This window comes from Mustelus asterias, chromosome 21 (assembly GCF_964213995.1).
Source record: "Mustelus asterias chromosome 21, sMusAst1.hap1.1, whole genome shotgun sequence".
Taxonomy (NCBI): Eukaryota; Metazoa; Chordata; class Chondrichthyes; order Carcharhiniformes; family Triakidae; genus Mustelus; species Mustelus asterias.
The window spans coordinates 43,589,089-43,602,077 of record NC_135821.1 but is presented as its reverse complement, the minus strand read 5'-3'; the positions used below and the strand labels follow the sequence as shown (position 1 = coordinate 43,602,077).

The 12,989-nt window shown below is 44.2% G+C and overlaps 1 protein-coding gene across 2 annotated transcripts in view; it reads right to left on the bottom strand.

Annotated features, from left to right (window-relative positions):
• The window catches only part of LOC144509233 (R-spondin-1-like), a 385,657-nt gene extending 374,319 nt beyond the window's left edge, over positions 1-11,338 (bottom strand). Inside the window, exons 1-2 of one of the 2 annotated variants that reach the window (XR_013500423.1) lie at positions 11,124-11,320; positions 8,345-10,102 (exon numbers count right to left, since the gene is read on the bottom strand). The gene's annotated coding sequence lies outside the window, so the exon portion shown is untranslated. Of the gene's footprint in view, positions 1-8,344; positions 10,103-11,123 lie in introns of those variants that run through there. The other variant, XM_078237788.1, reaches the window with a different exon arrangement.
• Between the last annotated feature and the right edge of the window lie 1,651 nt (positions 11,339-12,989).

The window sequence follows — 12,989 nt, the reverse complement described above, 5'->3', positions numbered from 1 at the left end:
TGTTTTTTATGAATTCCTTCTTACCTGTGTCATCTGTAACTTTAGACACTTCGACCAGTTCATGGTAAAACCTGTTTATCCAGGTGCTCTTACTCATGAGACAAACAAAGAACAAGAGTTGATTTGAGGTTTAACCCAGTTTTATTAACAAATCCTTATCATACAAACTCTATATGAAAATAACTCTCAATCCCCACAATAATTTATGTTGTCTGAGATTTCTGATACTACCCGTGTTGGTGAACTTGACCAAGCTGCCGGGTCCAGGTCGCCGAGTTCTGCTGTCTCTTGAACTCAGGGTCTTCCCAGCGAAGGTTGGTCTTGCACGCCCTCTTCCGTCGTCACTGGGTCTCTGACTAGTCTTTGCTGTAGATTGAGTCTTCGCTGGAGGTCGAGTCGAGTCTTCACTGAGGGCGGCCTCCAGATATCTCTTTGTATTCCCCTCTCTGGTCTCCAACTAATGAGGTTACTGGGTGGGGGTCACATCACCTATTGGGATTGCAGGTTCTATATATGGAAGATGCCAGAACCCCCGAGGTGTTTGATTTGATTTGTCATCTGTATTAGTATACAGTGAAAAGTATTGTTTCTTGCACGCCATACAGACAAACTGTTCATAGAGAAGGAAACAAGGGAGTGCAGAATGAAGTGTTACAGTCATAGCTCAGATGTCGAGAAAGATCAACTTATGTGAGGTAGGTCCATTCAAAAGTCTGATGGCAGCAGGGAAGAAGCTGTTCTTGAGTCGGTTGGTATGTGACTTCAGACTTTTGTATCTTTTTCCAGACGGAAGGAGGTGGAAGAGAGTGTGTCCAGAGTATGTGGGGTCCTTGATTATGCTGGCTGCTTTGCCGAGGCAGTGGGAAGTACAGACAGGGTCAATGGACGAGAGGCTGGTTTGTGTGATGGACTACATTCACGACCTTTTGTAGTTTCTTGTGATCTTGGGTAGAGCAGGAGCCATACCAAGCTGTGATACAACCAGAAAGAATGCTTTCAATGGTGTATCTATAAAAGTTGGAGAGAGTTATAGCTGACATGCCAAATTTCCATCCTCAAGTGCAGTGTGCATGTAACTCCTTTCCATACAAGATAACAGCGAGAATCCAAGGTGTCAGAGAGTCTGGCCGAAACTGGGAAATACACAAATACTGTCCTTATCTGGGTAGAACTGAGCACCACCAGTTTTGTCCAGGTTTGTCCTTGCTCGCGTCAGACCTGCGCTTTAACCTAGACCTGTCCGAATTCCCATCATGACTGGCTGCGGAGGCTCTTGACTGCTGGTTAATTTAGATTGTCCAATTATGTCGGGCCTATTTGCTCAGACCTTTGGCCATTTAGCCACAGCTCCTTATTAAACCATTGTGCATCAGGCTTTGCGATGGTTCTTTCTTTTAAAAAGCAATATACGCTTTTCCCTCAGTGTTAAGAATCATTCACCTAGATAAGAGTGAGAAACTTTCATCTCAGGCCTGAGGTAAAAGAAAGAGCAAATGTTGCCTGGAGAAAGTCCTCCAGGATTGGCTTGACCAATTCAAAAAAGCAGAAATTGTATTCGTAAAAACGTCAATTGAATTTGGTGACACTTATAATGGCTCGATCGCCAGTTAATGCTTGGACAAGATTTATTTTTGCTCGATAGTCACCGAAAGTAACTAATTGGGAGATTGTGTAAGCCTGAATTTGCAGAGCTACCAACACATGGTATTCACTATCGAATATAATCATAGCCTGAATGACAATCCTCCTTCATTCTTCCTAGATTAAAAAAGAAAATTTCTTATAGACACAGAATTGAATCTCCATGCTTCGTTTGGAACAAGGATCAAGGATGAATTCAAAATTTTATTCTTATATCTCATTTCAGACATCAGATATATTGGAGAAGAATTAGTTTTTAAGCCAAATGGAGATGTGTACCTGCCTTTGGGAAGGGATGTGTTTGGTCACAGTTAATATCTAGGAAAAGTCAGAGAAAAAGAAAATTACAGCACAGGAACAGGTTCTTCAGCCCTCCAAGCCTGCACCGACCATGCTGCCCAACTAAACTAAAACTCCCTACCCATCTATTCCCATCCTATTTATGTATTTGTCCAGACGCCCATCAAAAGTCACTATCGTATCTGCTTCCACTACTTCCCTCGGCAGCGAGTTCCAGGCACCCACCACCCTCTGTGTAAAAAACTTGCCTCGTACATCTCCTTTAAACTTTCCCCTCGCACCTTAAACCTGTGCCCCCGAGTAATTGACTCTTCCATCCTCGGAAAAAGCTTCTGACTAGCCATTTTGTCCATGCCCCTCAATCTTGTAGACTTCTATCAGGTCACCCCTCAGCCTCTGTCGTCCCAGTGAGAACAAACCATATTTCTCCAACCTCCCCTCATAGCTAATGTCCTCCATACCAGGCAACATCCTGGTAAATCTTTTCTGTACCCTCTCCAAAGCTTCCACATCCTTTGGGTAGTGTGGCGACCAGAATCGAACACTATATTCCAAGTGCGGCCTAACTATCCGAGAGTTTCTATTTCAACTACGAATAGAACTTTGATGGGCAGAAAAATCGGCTCTGTGTCTTTCATAAATCAAACGACAAATGAAATTTGAGGGAACCAATAGGCCACTGTGTAAAGAAAGGTAAAACAAGGGACAAAAATATTCCATTGATTCTGTGAAAACAGCTAAAGTTCTTAATGGACATTGTGCTCAATATCAGTAACCATCAGGACAATAATAAAGCAAGGCCAATGTGATGGTAGAATCGTCAAAACAGTTCAATACAACATAGCATAAATTGCAATTTAGCAGTACAAGTCTTGGAGGAAAAGGGGGAGCAATTAAACACTGATGGCAGTAAAGAGGAAACCATAAAGTACCAAAGGTCGAAGCTATAACGAGAGGCTGGAGAGTCTCCAGCTTTTCCACCTGTCATATGAGAAGTGATGTTTGGGTGGTATGTAAAATAATTAAGGGAATGGGAAAGGTAAATCATCAATATATAACTTTTAAACACATCACAAATGAGAACAAGGAATCCCTGGGTACAAACAAATTCCGGGCTGATTATTAGGAAGTTCTTTTCACAGAGTGTGGTCAATATAAGGTTTGGCCCCAGGCTGTGGGAGTGCTTGGAACTGAGGTATTATTGCAGTTTTAAGAGTTTGGAGTCCCAGCTTGAAGGAACAGCATAAATGACGTAATTTAAATCTGGATAAGTAAAAAAAAATGATTCCAGTTTGTATGTGTCGCTTGGCAACCCATTTCCTCACTCGGAGTAGAACTCAGCCTGTATAAATAATGGAAAAGCATTCATAGGAAGTTGGAATAATTTGTGTTCGATATACTTTCAACTTTTGCCTATCCACCAAAGCCTCTACTTTCTCAGGAAGCTAAGGAAATTTGGCACGTTCGCTACCACTCACCAACTTTTACAAATGCACCACAGATAACGTCCTTTCTGGATGTATCACTGCTTGGTATGGCTCCTGCTCTTCCAAGACTGCAAGAAACTATGAAGCACCATGAAGGAATCCCAGTCCATTACACAAACCAGCCTCACAGCCATTAACTCCATCTACATTTCCCGCTGTCTTGGAAAAGCAGACAACAGAATCAAGGACTCCATGCACCCCGGACATACTCTCTTCCACCTTCTTCCATAAGTAAAACATACAAAAGTCTGAGGTCACATACCAACAGACTCAAGTACAGCTTCTTCCCTGCTGCTATCAGATTTTTGAAGGGACTTACCTTATATCACGTTGATCTTCTCTACATCCGAGCTATGACTGTAAGATTACATTCTGCACTGTCTCATTTCCTTCTCTATGTATGATCTGCTTTGTCTGTATAGCGCGCAAGAAACAATACTTTTCACTGTAGACCAATACATGTGACAATAATGAATCAAATCAGTAAGCAGCAATCAACAGCTCCTCGGTGTCCTCTTTCACAACTCCATTCTCCTAGTTTGTATCAATCTGAAAGTTTATTCCCATTTTTATTCCCTCATTTTAAACTAGCAGCCGAAACATCTGCTTCCATTTGTTATGACATGTCTAAACATGTTCAAGATATCTCATCCTTCCTACGTCCCAAGTAGCAAGATTGCAGCTGGTGTGGTGTGTCTCCCACTGTTGGCCTCGAGGAGATTGGATATCTATTCTGTGGAAGAATGGTTTATTAAACGCAGCATGATATTTATTCAGTATTAATAACTTCAGCAAAATAGGTCACCTGAATTATTAACATAGAATTTCTGTTCTGTTTTTGGAAGGCGTTGACTTTATGAACGGATAGGTTATTAATTCCAGAAGCAGGAGCATTTTCCATTACTCTGGTATAATTTGATATTTAATCACAGTAAGAATCATCGAATCCCTACAGTGCAGGCGAAGGCCATTTGGCCCATCGAGCCTGTACCGACAACAATCCCACCCAGACCCCATCCTCGTAACCCCACATATTTATCCTGCTAATCCCCCTGACACTAGGGTCAATTTACAATGGCCAATCAACCTAACTTGAACATCTTTGGACTGTGGGAGGAAACTGGAGCACCTGGAGGAAACCCACGCAGACACGGGGAGAATGTACAAACCCCACACAGACAGTCACCAGAGGCTGGAATCAAACCCGGGTCCCTGGCACTGTGAGACAACAGTGCCAACCACTGTGCCATCCATAAGATTCCTTTAGATTTGCTTTCCACCCGACAATTAAAACAATAACATTTCTTTCAATTATAACTCTTCAGTCTCAAGAAAACTAACTGACAGATTGCAATGTTCCACTGAAATTTCTAAAACTTTTAGACATTGGTGATATATTTTCCAATCTATGAGAGACCTTTTCTCTGAATTAAACGCCGTACGAAACGTAACTCCAAAAATTCTGAAAACGCAAAACCACCAAGTGGTGAATTAGGCCACGTAGGTGCATGTAACCTTCTGAGGTCGAGTTATCTTATCACTTTATTAAATCTATACTGGGCAGAATTCTCTGACCTTGTCTGCCAGCTGAGATTCTTCTGTCCCACTCCAGTGAATGGAGATTTGGCTGAGTGCCAAACCCTCCGTTCTCACTGGCGGGCTGTGCGAGGCCAGACAGTTGTGGCCCCTATCACTAGCACCATCTTTGATGCTTCCTTACTTTCTGAACTTGCTATTTTTTGGACTTCCAGGATGTACAAGAACCTGGAGAAATTCAGCTGGGCTGAATTTCACATGCTCTCGAGGGGTGTGTTTCTCACAGGGTGTTTCACATGAAATGGGGGGGTGAGGGGGCCCACACCACCTACCCTCGCACCCTGGAGCTCATCGCCGTAATACGGAAGGGTGAGGGTGCAGCTCTTGCCATTGGCACCCTCAAATAATTCAACCTGCTGCTTCTGTGCTCAGCTGATGTTAATACGTTGTGTGGTCCACCTACTACCTCTGTGTTAATGTTAATCTCATTACTCTGTTATTTTTAAATCAGAGATCTTAACACGTGCTACCATGACTATCAGGGGTCAGTGAGAATCATAGCAAGCTTGCTAACCTTTGCACATGGGCTCTTGTCCACATTGTCTTCAACAGGAATATAAATTAATCGGTACAGGAAGTGTGTATGGCATTATAATCCAAACAATAACAGTCTATTGCGCATGAAGAAAAGCTACCTCTAACAAGCACAATACTGAAAGAAAGGTTCTGAGGCTGAAGAACTAAGGCTGGGCTTTACCGGCCGTTCACGCCCTGCTGCCGCTGCCAGCGAGGAAGAAGAATCTGACGCTTAGCCAAATCTCTGTTCACTGCAGCGGGACCAGAGAACCCCGCTGGCCTGAACGGCTGGAAAATTCCAGCCTCAAACTTTTGGGTACAAAATTGGAATTGGTAATGTCTATTTTTAGGTGCCATTTGGAAACCACAAATGCTTCCATTATTGGCATGCACACTTGTACCTGAATCAGACGAGGCATCATCTTGGTGCAGGTGTTAAAGGCTAATGTCTACCATGAGAAGTAAACAGAGGCAGCAACTCCTGCTGTCAGTCCTGTACATTGCTGAACTAACATCAACACTGCCATTTAAGGGTTCCCCCCTCCAGCTATCAACCTCTGTATCCCTTCCACCAGCAGAACATGGCATTAACTATGGGCGGCATGGCGGCACGGTGGTTAGCATGGTTGCCTCACAGCTTCAGGGACCCAGGTTCGATTCCCGGCTTGGGGTCACTGTCTGTGTGGTCTGCATGTTCTCCCCATGTCCGAATGGGTTTCCTCCGGATGCTCCGGTTTCCTCCTACAGTCCAAAAGACGTGCTGGTTAGGTGCATTGGCTATGCTAAATTCTCCCTCAGTGTACCCGAACAGGTGCCAGAGTGTGGTGACTAGGGGATTTTTACAGTAACTTCATTGCAGTGTTAATGTAAGCCTACATAAAAAAATAAACTTAAACTTTAATTGAAGCATGAAGGAACTCCCACCAATTCTGCAGGGGTTTGGTGATTTCCATAGTTGTTGTAAGCTGTACAGGTCTACAGGGAATGCTTTGGTGAGTGCTGAAGGACTTTATGCTGACTTGAAGGATTCTGAACCAACCAGTTGCTCCAAAATATTGGCATTCTAGTCTGTCTTTTCCTTGGAATACTGCACTGTGGTGAACCATAGATGGTTACCACTATGGGTACTTGTACATATGTTACTCTTGTTACTGTTGGGGTTAGGGTTGGGGTGTTCCACCTGTTAGCATTGTTCTGTGGTACACTCCGTTTGGCTCCGCCTTCTTACAGGAGTAAAAAGGTCACTGCTACTTCCTAGTAGCCCTTAGTCTGGGATAGTATTGTTAAGCAGTGTGCTCTATTCTTGTTGTGAATAAAAGCCTTTATTCCCGGGTACGTCCTCGCCTCCCGAGTGAATTAATCGCGCATCATGCACAAAATGGGAGAATAAGTAGATGTCATGTGGAGCAGGTCGGCTGCTGGAAGAGGGAAGTGGCGGAAGACAGAGAAGAAAAGAGGAAGTGAAACAGAAAGATGGAAAGCCGAGGCATGGTACATTGGGGAAACCATGCAGACGCTACGACAACGGATGAATGAACACCGCTCGACAATCACCAGGCCTCAACTGGGATCTTGGGTTCATGTCACACTATCTGTAACCCCCACAGCTTGCCTGGACTTGCAAAATCTCACTGGCTGTCCTGTCTGGAGACAATACACATCCCTTTAACCTGTGCTTAATGCTCTCTCCACTCACATTCTTTGTACCTTTAAGACTTGATTATCTGTAAAGACTGCATTCCAATCATTATTCTGTAAGTTGAGTTTGTATCTCTGTATGCCCTGTTTGTGAGCATTTCTCCACTCCACCTGACGAAGGGGCAGCGCTCCGAAAGCGAGTGGCATTTGCTCCCAAATAAACCTGTTGGACTTTAACCTGATGTTGTCAAACTTCTTACTGTGTTTACTCCAGTCCAACGCCGGCATCTCCACATCAAGCCTCTTTCTGCCCAGGCTGCATATCATGTACAACTAACTTGAGAGAGATAGCAGCAACTACAATCCAATTCCCCATTCACCAACAGACCTACGTTCCTTACCTCTGTCCCTGACCATCGCATTGTCCCCCCCCCAACCACAAATAAGAGCCAACATTAAAAAATCATCTATTGCGTATAAACATAACATAATCACACTTCTGCATTCCCATTGTGGTGATCCTCTGTGTGCCTTTGCCCATCCTGGTTCTCCGATGCAGTGATAGTCCAATGATTGCAGCATGACTGATGGATGGTTGCTGGTTTTCAGTAGGGGGGACAGCAGATGGCCTTGTAAGATGACCATGAGCATCTCTGGCAAGAAGACCTGACTGCAGCCTCAGCACAGTAAGAAGTCTCATAACACCAGGTTAATGTCCAACAGGTTTATTTGCCCTCAGCAACAGGAATGGCCAGTGCCCTCTCCTTAACAAATCCATTTGATGTCATTTTCATTCAAAACACTATAGAGGGGAGTGAGCGAGTGTTTGTTTGGAGGACAAAATGTCACTGAAATAATCATAGAATAGAATACAATTCCTACAGTGCAGCAGGAGGCCATTCGGCCCATCCAGCACCTATCCCCGTAACCCTATGTATTTACCCCACTAATCCCCCTGACACTACGGGGCAATTCAGCATGGCCAATCCACCTAACCCGCATATCTTTGGACTGTGGGAGGAAACCCGAGCACCTGGAGGAAATCCACGCAGACACAGGGAGAACATGCAAATTCCACACACAGTCACCTGAAGCCCAGAATTGAACCCGGATCCCTGGCGCTGTGAGGCAGCAGTGCTAACCACTGTGCCACCGTGCTGTCCATAATGTACTAGTGGGGCTCCTTCTTCATTCTCCTTGGAGTGTTGGACTATTTTCTCTTGTTATATGGACAAGTGGAAACATTCTTGAGGGTGGAGGGAGCCAGGCTCCCTTTTAAGTGCAGCCGAAGACCAAGGAATTTGAAAATGTCCAAAGCAGAGAGGTAAAAGATTTGAAAAATGTAGCCATCCTCAGTAATCCAACAAAATGATGGTGATATATATGTATGTGTGTGAGGAACCATAAATTCTGTCATCTCAAACAGTACATGTAAGCATGCAAAACAGAAACAGAAAACTGATATGGCTTTATCCAGAAATGAATTGCAAATGTGGAAGGGGAAGAAACGATTTAAAGACCGAGGTGGTTTCTTGCCAATGATATTTAGAGCTGGGTTTATGCGTGTGATGAACCAATGTATAGAAGCCCGTCTTGACCACAGTGGAAAAAAAAAACAGACTGCCGGAATAATTGTTCTCAGGTGCACCAGGGGTCTCTGCTGGAAGAACAGTTTCTTTTTAAGAAAATCACATGCCCCTTGGCAATGGTTCATAGGAAGAAATGGGATAAATCATGAATTGGCAGGCGGTGTGATCCAGTGTAAAACCCACAAGCTCCTTCTCATCTTCAACGATCTCTCTTCCTTGCCGGCAGATTCACACAACTTCCACGTGAATTTTAATCCAAAGCAGCCAAGGTAATTCGTAGAAAATCAACCTCCAAATACATATTCACTGTTCAAAACAAGTTAAACCTCAATCTTGCCACAGAAACCCACTTACTCAGCAACGGAAGAGTCACTCTACTGATGAAGTTTCTGTCACGCAGGGAGCATCCCATTTTCTCCCTGTCACTGTGAATCATGGAGACACAGTAAGAAGTCTCACAACACCAGGTTAAAGTCCAACAGGTTTATTTGGTAGCAAAAGCCACGAGCTTTCGGAGCGCTGCCCCTTCGTCAGGTAAGTGGGAGTTCTGTTCACAAACAGAACATATAAAGACACAAACTCAATTTACAAAATAATGGTTGGAATGCACGTCTTTACAGGTAATCAAGTCTTAAAGGTACAGACAATGTGAGTGGAGAGAGCATTAAGCACAGGTTAAAGAGATGTGTATTGTCTCCAGGCAGGACAGTTAGTGAGATTTTGCAAGCCCAGGCAAGTCATGGGGATTACAGATAGCGTGACACGAACCCAAGGTCCTGGTTGAGGCCGTCCTCATGTGTGCGGAACTGGACTATCAGTCTCTGCTCAGCGACTCTGCGTTGTCGTGTGTCGTGAAGGCCGCCTTGGAGAACGCTTACCCGAAGATCAGAGGCCGAATGCCCGTGACCACTGGAGTGTTCCCCAACAGGAAGAGAACACTCTTGCCTGGTGATTGTCGAGCGGTGTTCATTCATCCGTTGTCGTAGCGTCTGCATGGTCTCCCCAATGTACCATTCTTCGGGACATCCTTTCCTGCAGCGTATCAGGTTGACAACATTGGCCGAGTTGCAAGAGTATGTACCGTGTACCTGGTGGATGGTGTTCTCACGTGAGATGATGGCATCCGTGTCGATGATCCGGCACGTCTTGCAGAGGCAATCATGGAGACCACAGTTCACCACAGCAGGCTCGCAGTTCTACTTGCTAATTTTGTAGAGTGAGGCATTCTCCATTGATGGTGTAACAATGAACCAAAACAATATAATAGATCTTGGTGAGGAACATTGATCAAATTTCAAGCACTCGTTTTACAGGACAGAAGAATCATAAAGGCAGCTTTTCAGGAGAAGGGAATCAAATTGGAAAATAATAGATCATAGAATCATGATTAGCATTGTTGAATTCCGGCCTTGGGTCACTGTCTCTGTGGAGTTTGCACATTCTCCCCGTGTCTGCGTGGAGTTCCTCCGGGTGCTCCAGTTTCCCCCCAAAGTCGAAAGATGTGCAGTGTTAGGCTAATTAGCTATGCTAAATTGCTGCTTAGTGTCAAGGGAACAAGGATGTTAAATAGCGGGGTTACAGGGATAGGGCCTGGATAGCCTTGTTGTCGGTGCAGGCTCAATGGCCTCCTTCTGCTGTAAGGATTCTATGAAATCATAGAATCATACAATCCCTACAGCGCAGAAGGAGGCCATTCAGCCCATTGATCCTATCCCACCCAGGCCCTCCTCCCATAACCTCACGTATTTACCCTGCTAATCCCCCGACACTAAGCAGTAATTTAGCATGGCCAATCAACCCAACCCGTACATCTTTGGACTGTGGGAGGAAACCAATGCAGACACGGGAAGAATTAAACCCGGGTCCCTGGCGCTGTGAGGCAACAGTGCTAACCACTGTGCCACCGACATTCACTATAAAATAAGTGAATAGACAAAAACATTGCCTTAAATTATGGAAGGCAGAAAACTAAAATACATTCAATTATGCTTAATCATAAAATCATAGAACCCTACAGTGCAAGAGTCCACCATTCGGCCCATCGAGTCTGCACCAACCACAATCCCACAGAGGCCCTATCCCCACAGCCCCATGCATTTACCCTAACTAGTCCCCCTTGACACTAAGGGGCAATTTAGCATGGCCAATCCACCTAACCCACACACCTTTGGACTGAATATTTAATTGGATTTGGATATTTAAAATGAGTTACTTCATAAAATCTTCAATTCAATTTTTAAAATTCAGTGCATGTTTAGTTACTCATGGCAAACCAAAAATTACTTCCTCTAAAAAAAATCATAGTTCTTATCAACTTTAATTTGCTGTACTTGCAGGAAATATTTGGTATAACCACCTTTAACGTCCAACCTTTGCTGTCTTGATGATGATCGGCCATCCTTCTCCTTGAGTTGCTGGTGGTTTCACTTCAGCTTCTGATGATTGGGAATTCCAAAGATGGTGGGAGACCTGATGACCGCTGTTTTGTTGTGTTTGGGGGTTAGACAGGGTTCTTTGGGGTTTGCTTATTCTCCCAAAACAAGCTGCTCAAGATTGTAGGTTGTTAAAACCATCACACTTTATTTATAGCTACTATGTACATATTTAGACCTCTGCACAAGTTTGGAACTTCTCCTCCCTCCAGATCTCTTGTTACTCAATCATGTGATGTTACATCATCACTGCATCAGCATCATGTGATTTTGATGTTAACCCTTTACTCTACAACAGGGATTTCACATTCTGGAGGTGGTCATTATCTAGACTTGCACAGCATCAATTTTAGCTGCTACTTGTCAACTGGATTATAGAATCCCTACAGTGCCAAAGGAGGCCATTTGGCTCTGACTCTCTGACAGAGTATCTCACACAGGCCCTCTCCCCTGACCTAGCCCCGTAACCCCACACAATTACCAGGGCTAATCCATCCAACCTAGACACCTCGGCACACTAAGGGGCAATTTTACCGTGGCCAATCCACCTAACCTGTACATCTTTGGAGTGTGGGAGGAAAACGGAGCACCAGGAGGAAACCCATGCAGTCACGGGGAGAATGTGCAAACTCCACACAGACAGTGACCCGAGGCCGGAATCGAACCTGGGTCCCTGGTGCTGTGAGGCAGCTGTGCTAACCACTGTGCCACCATTGTTGAGGTCTTTCTGAAGGCTAACATTCGATTCCTCATCATTGGAGAAGTTGTGAATGGGGCTGAATATTGTAAAATTGTCCGTGAACAGACCCATAAGACCATAAGACATAGAAGCAGAATTAGGCCACTCGGCCCATCAAGTCTGCCCTGCCATTCAATCATGGCTGATTTTTCTCATCCCCATTCTTCTGCCTTTTCCCCATAACCCCTGATCCCCTTATTAATCAAGAACCTATCTATCTCTGTCTTAAAGACACTCAATGACTTGGCCTCCACAGCCTTCTGCGGCAAAGAGTTCCACAGATTCACCACTCTGTGGCTGAAGAAATTCCTCCTCATCTTTGTTTTAAAGGATCGTTTAGCCTGAGGTTGTGCCCTCTGGTTCTAGACCCATTCCTATTATAATGGAGGGAAGATCATAACAGAAGAAGTTGAAGATGGTTTGCTCATGGTGTTCCCCTGGGGAACTCCTGTGACGATTGACCTCTGATATTTGCTTTGGGTCAAGTGTAAGCCCAGCCACTGTCGAATTTTCTCTTTCACATCATTGGATTATCTTCTATCTGGTGACTGCAAATATTGAAAAGTGGCTATCGACGGCATTAGGAGGGAAAATTTGGTGGAAGGTTTAAAGCAGTTTGGCAATACCATCGCTGTCATATGTACCGGTGAAATGACAAGGGCTGAGTAGAATGAAATTTCAACTCTGTCACATTGTTTGGTTCAGTCACTCCTCCAAACTCACTTTTGGCAGCAAACATCAGGGTTATTGAACACTTTAAAAGGAGAATGAAACAGATGAATACTAAATGTAACTCCTAATTTGGCATAACCGAGATTTTAAAATGGGTATTGAATGTGATTTGGTTTTCAATTGTATGCAGCACAGTGTGAACTCTGTGAAAATTCTTAAGAGCAAAACTCCAGAGATTGTTCAGTCAGGCTGTTGTAATGTTACTGTGTCCAGAACATACTGTAGAAAGCAAAAATAATGGACTGAAGCAGATGCACTGTTGCACCTCGCTCGCTTGCACAGCACAACAGGGAATGGTTTAAACTACTTAGTAAAAGAT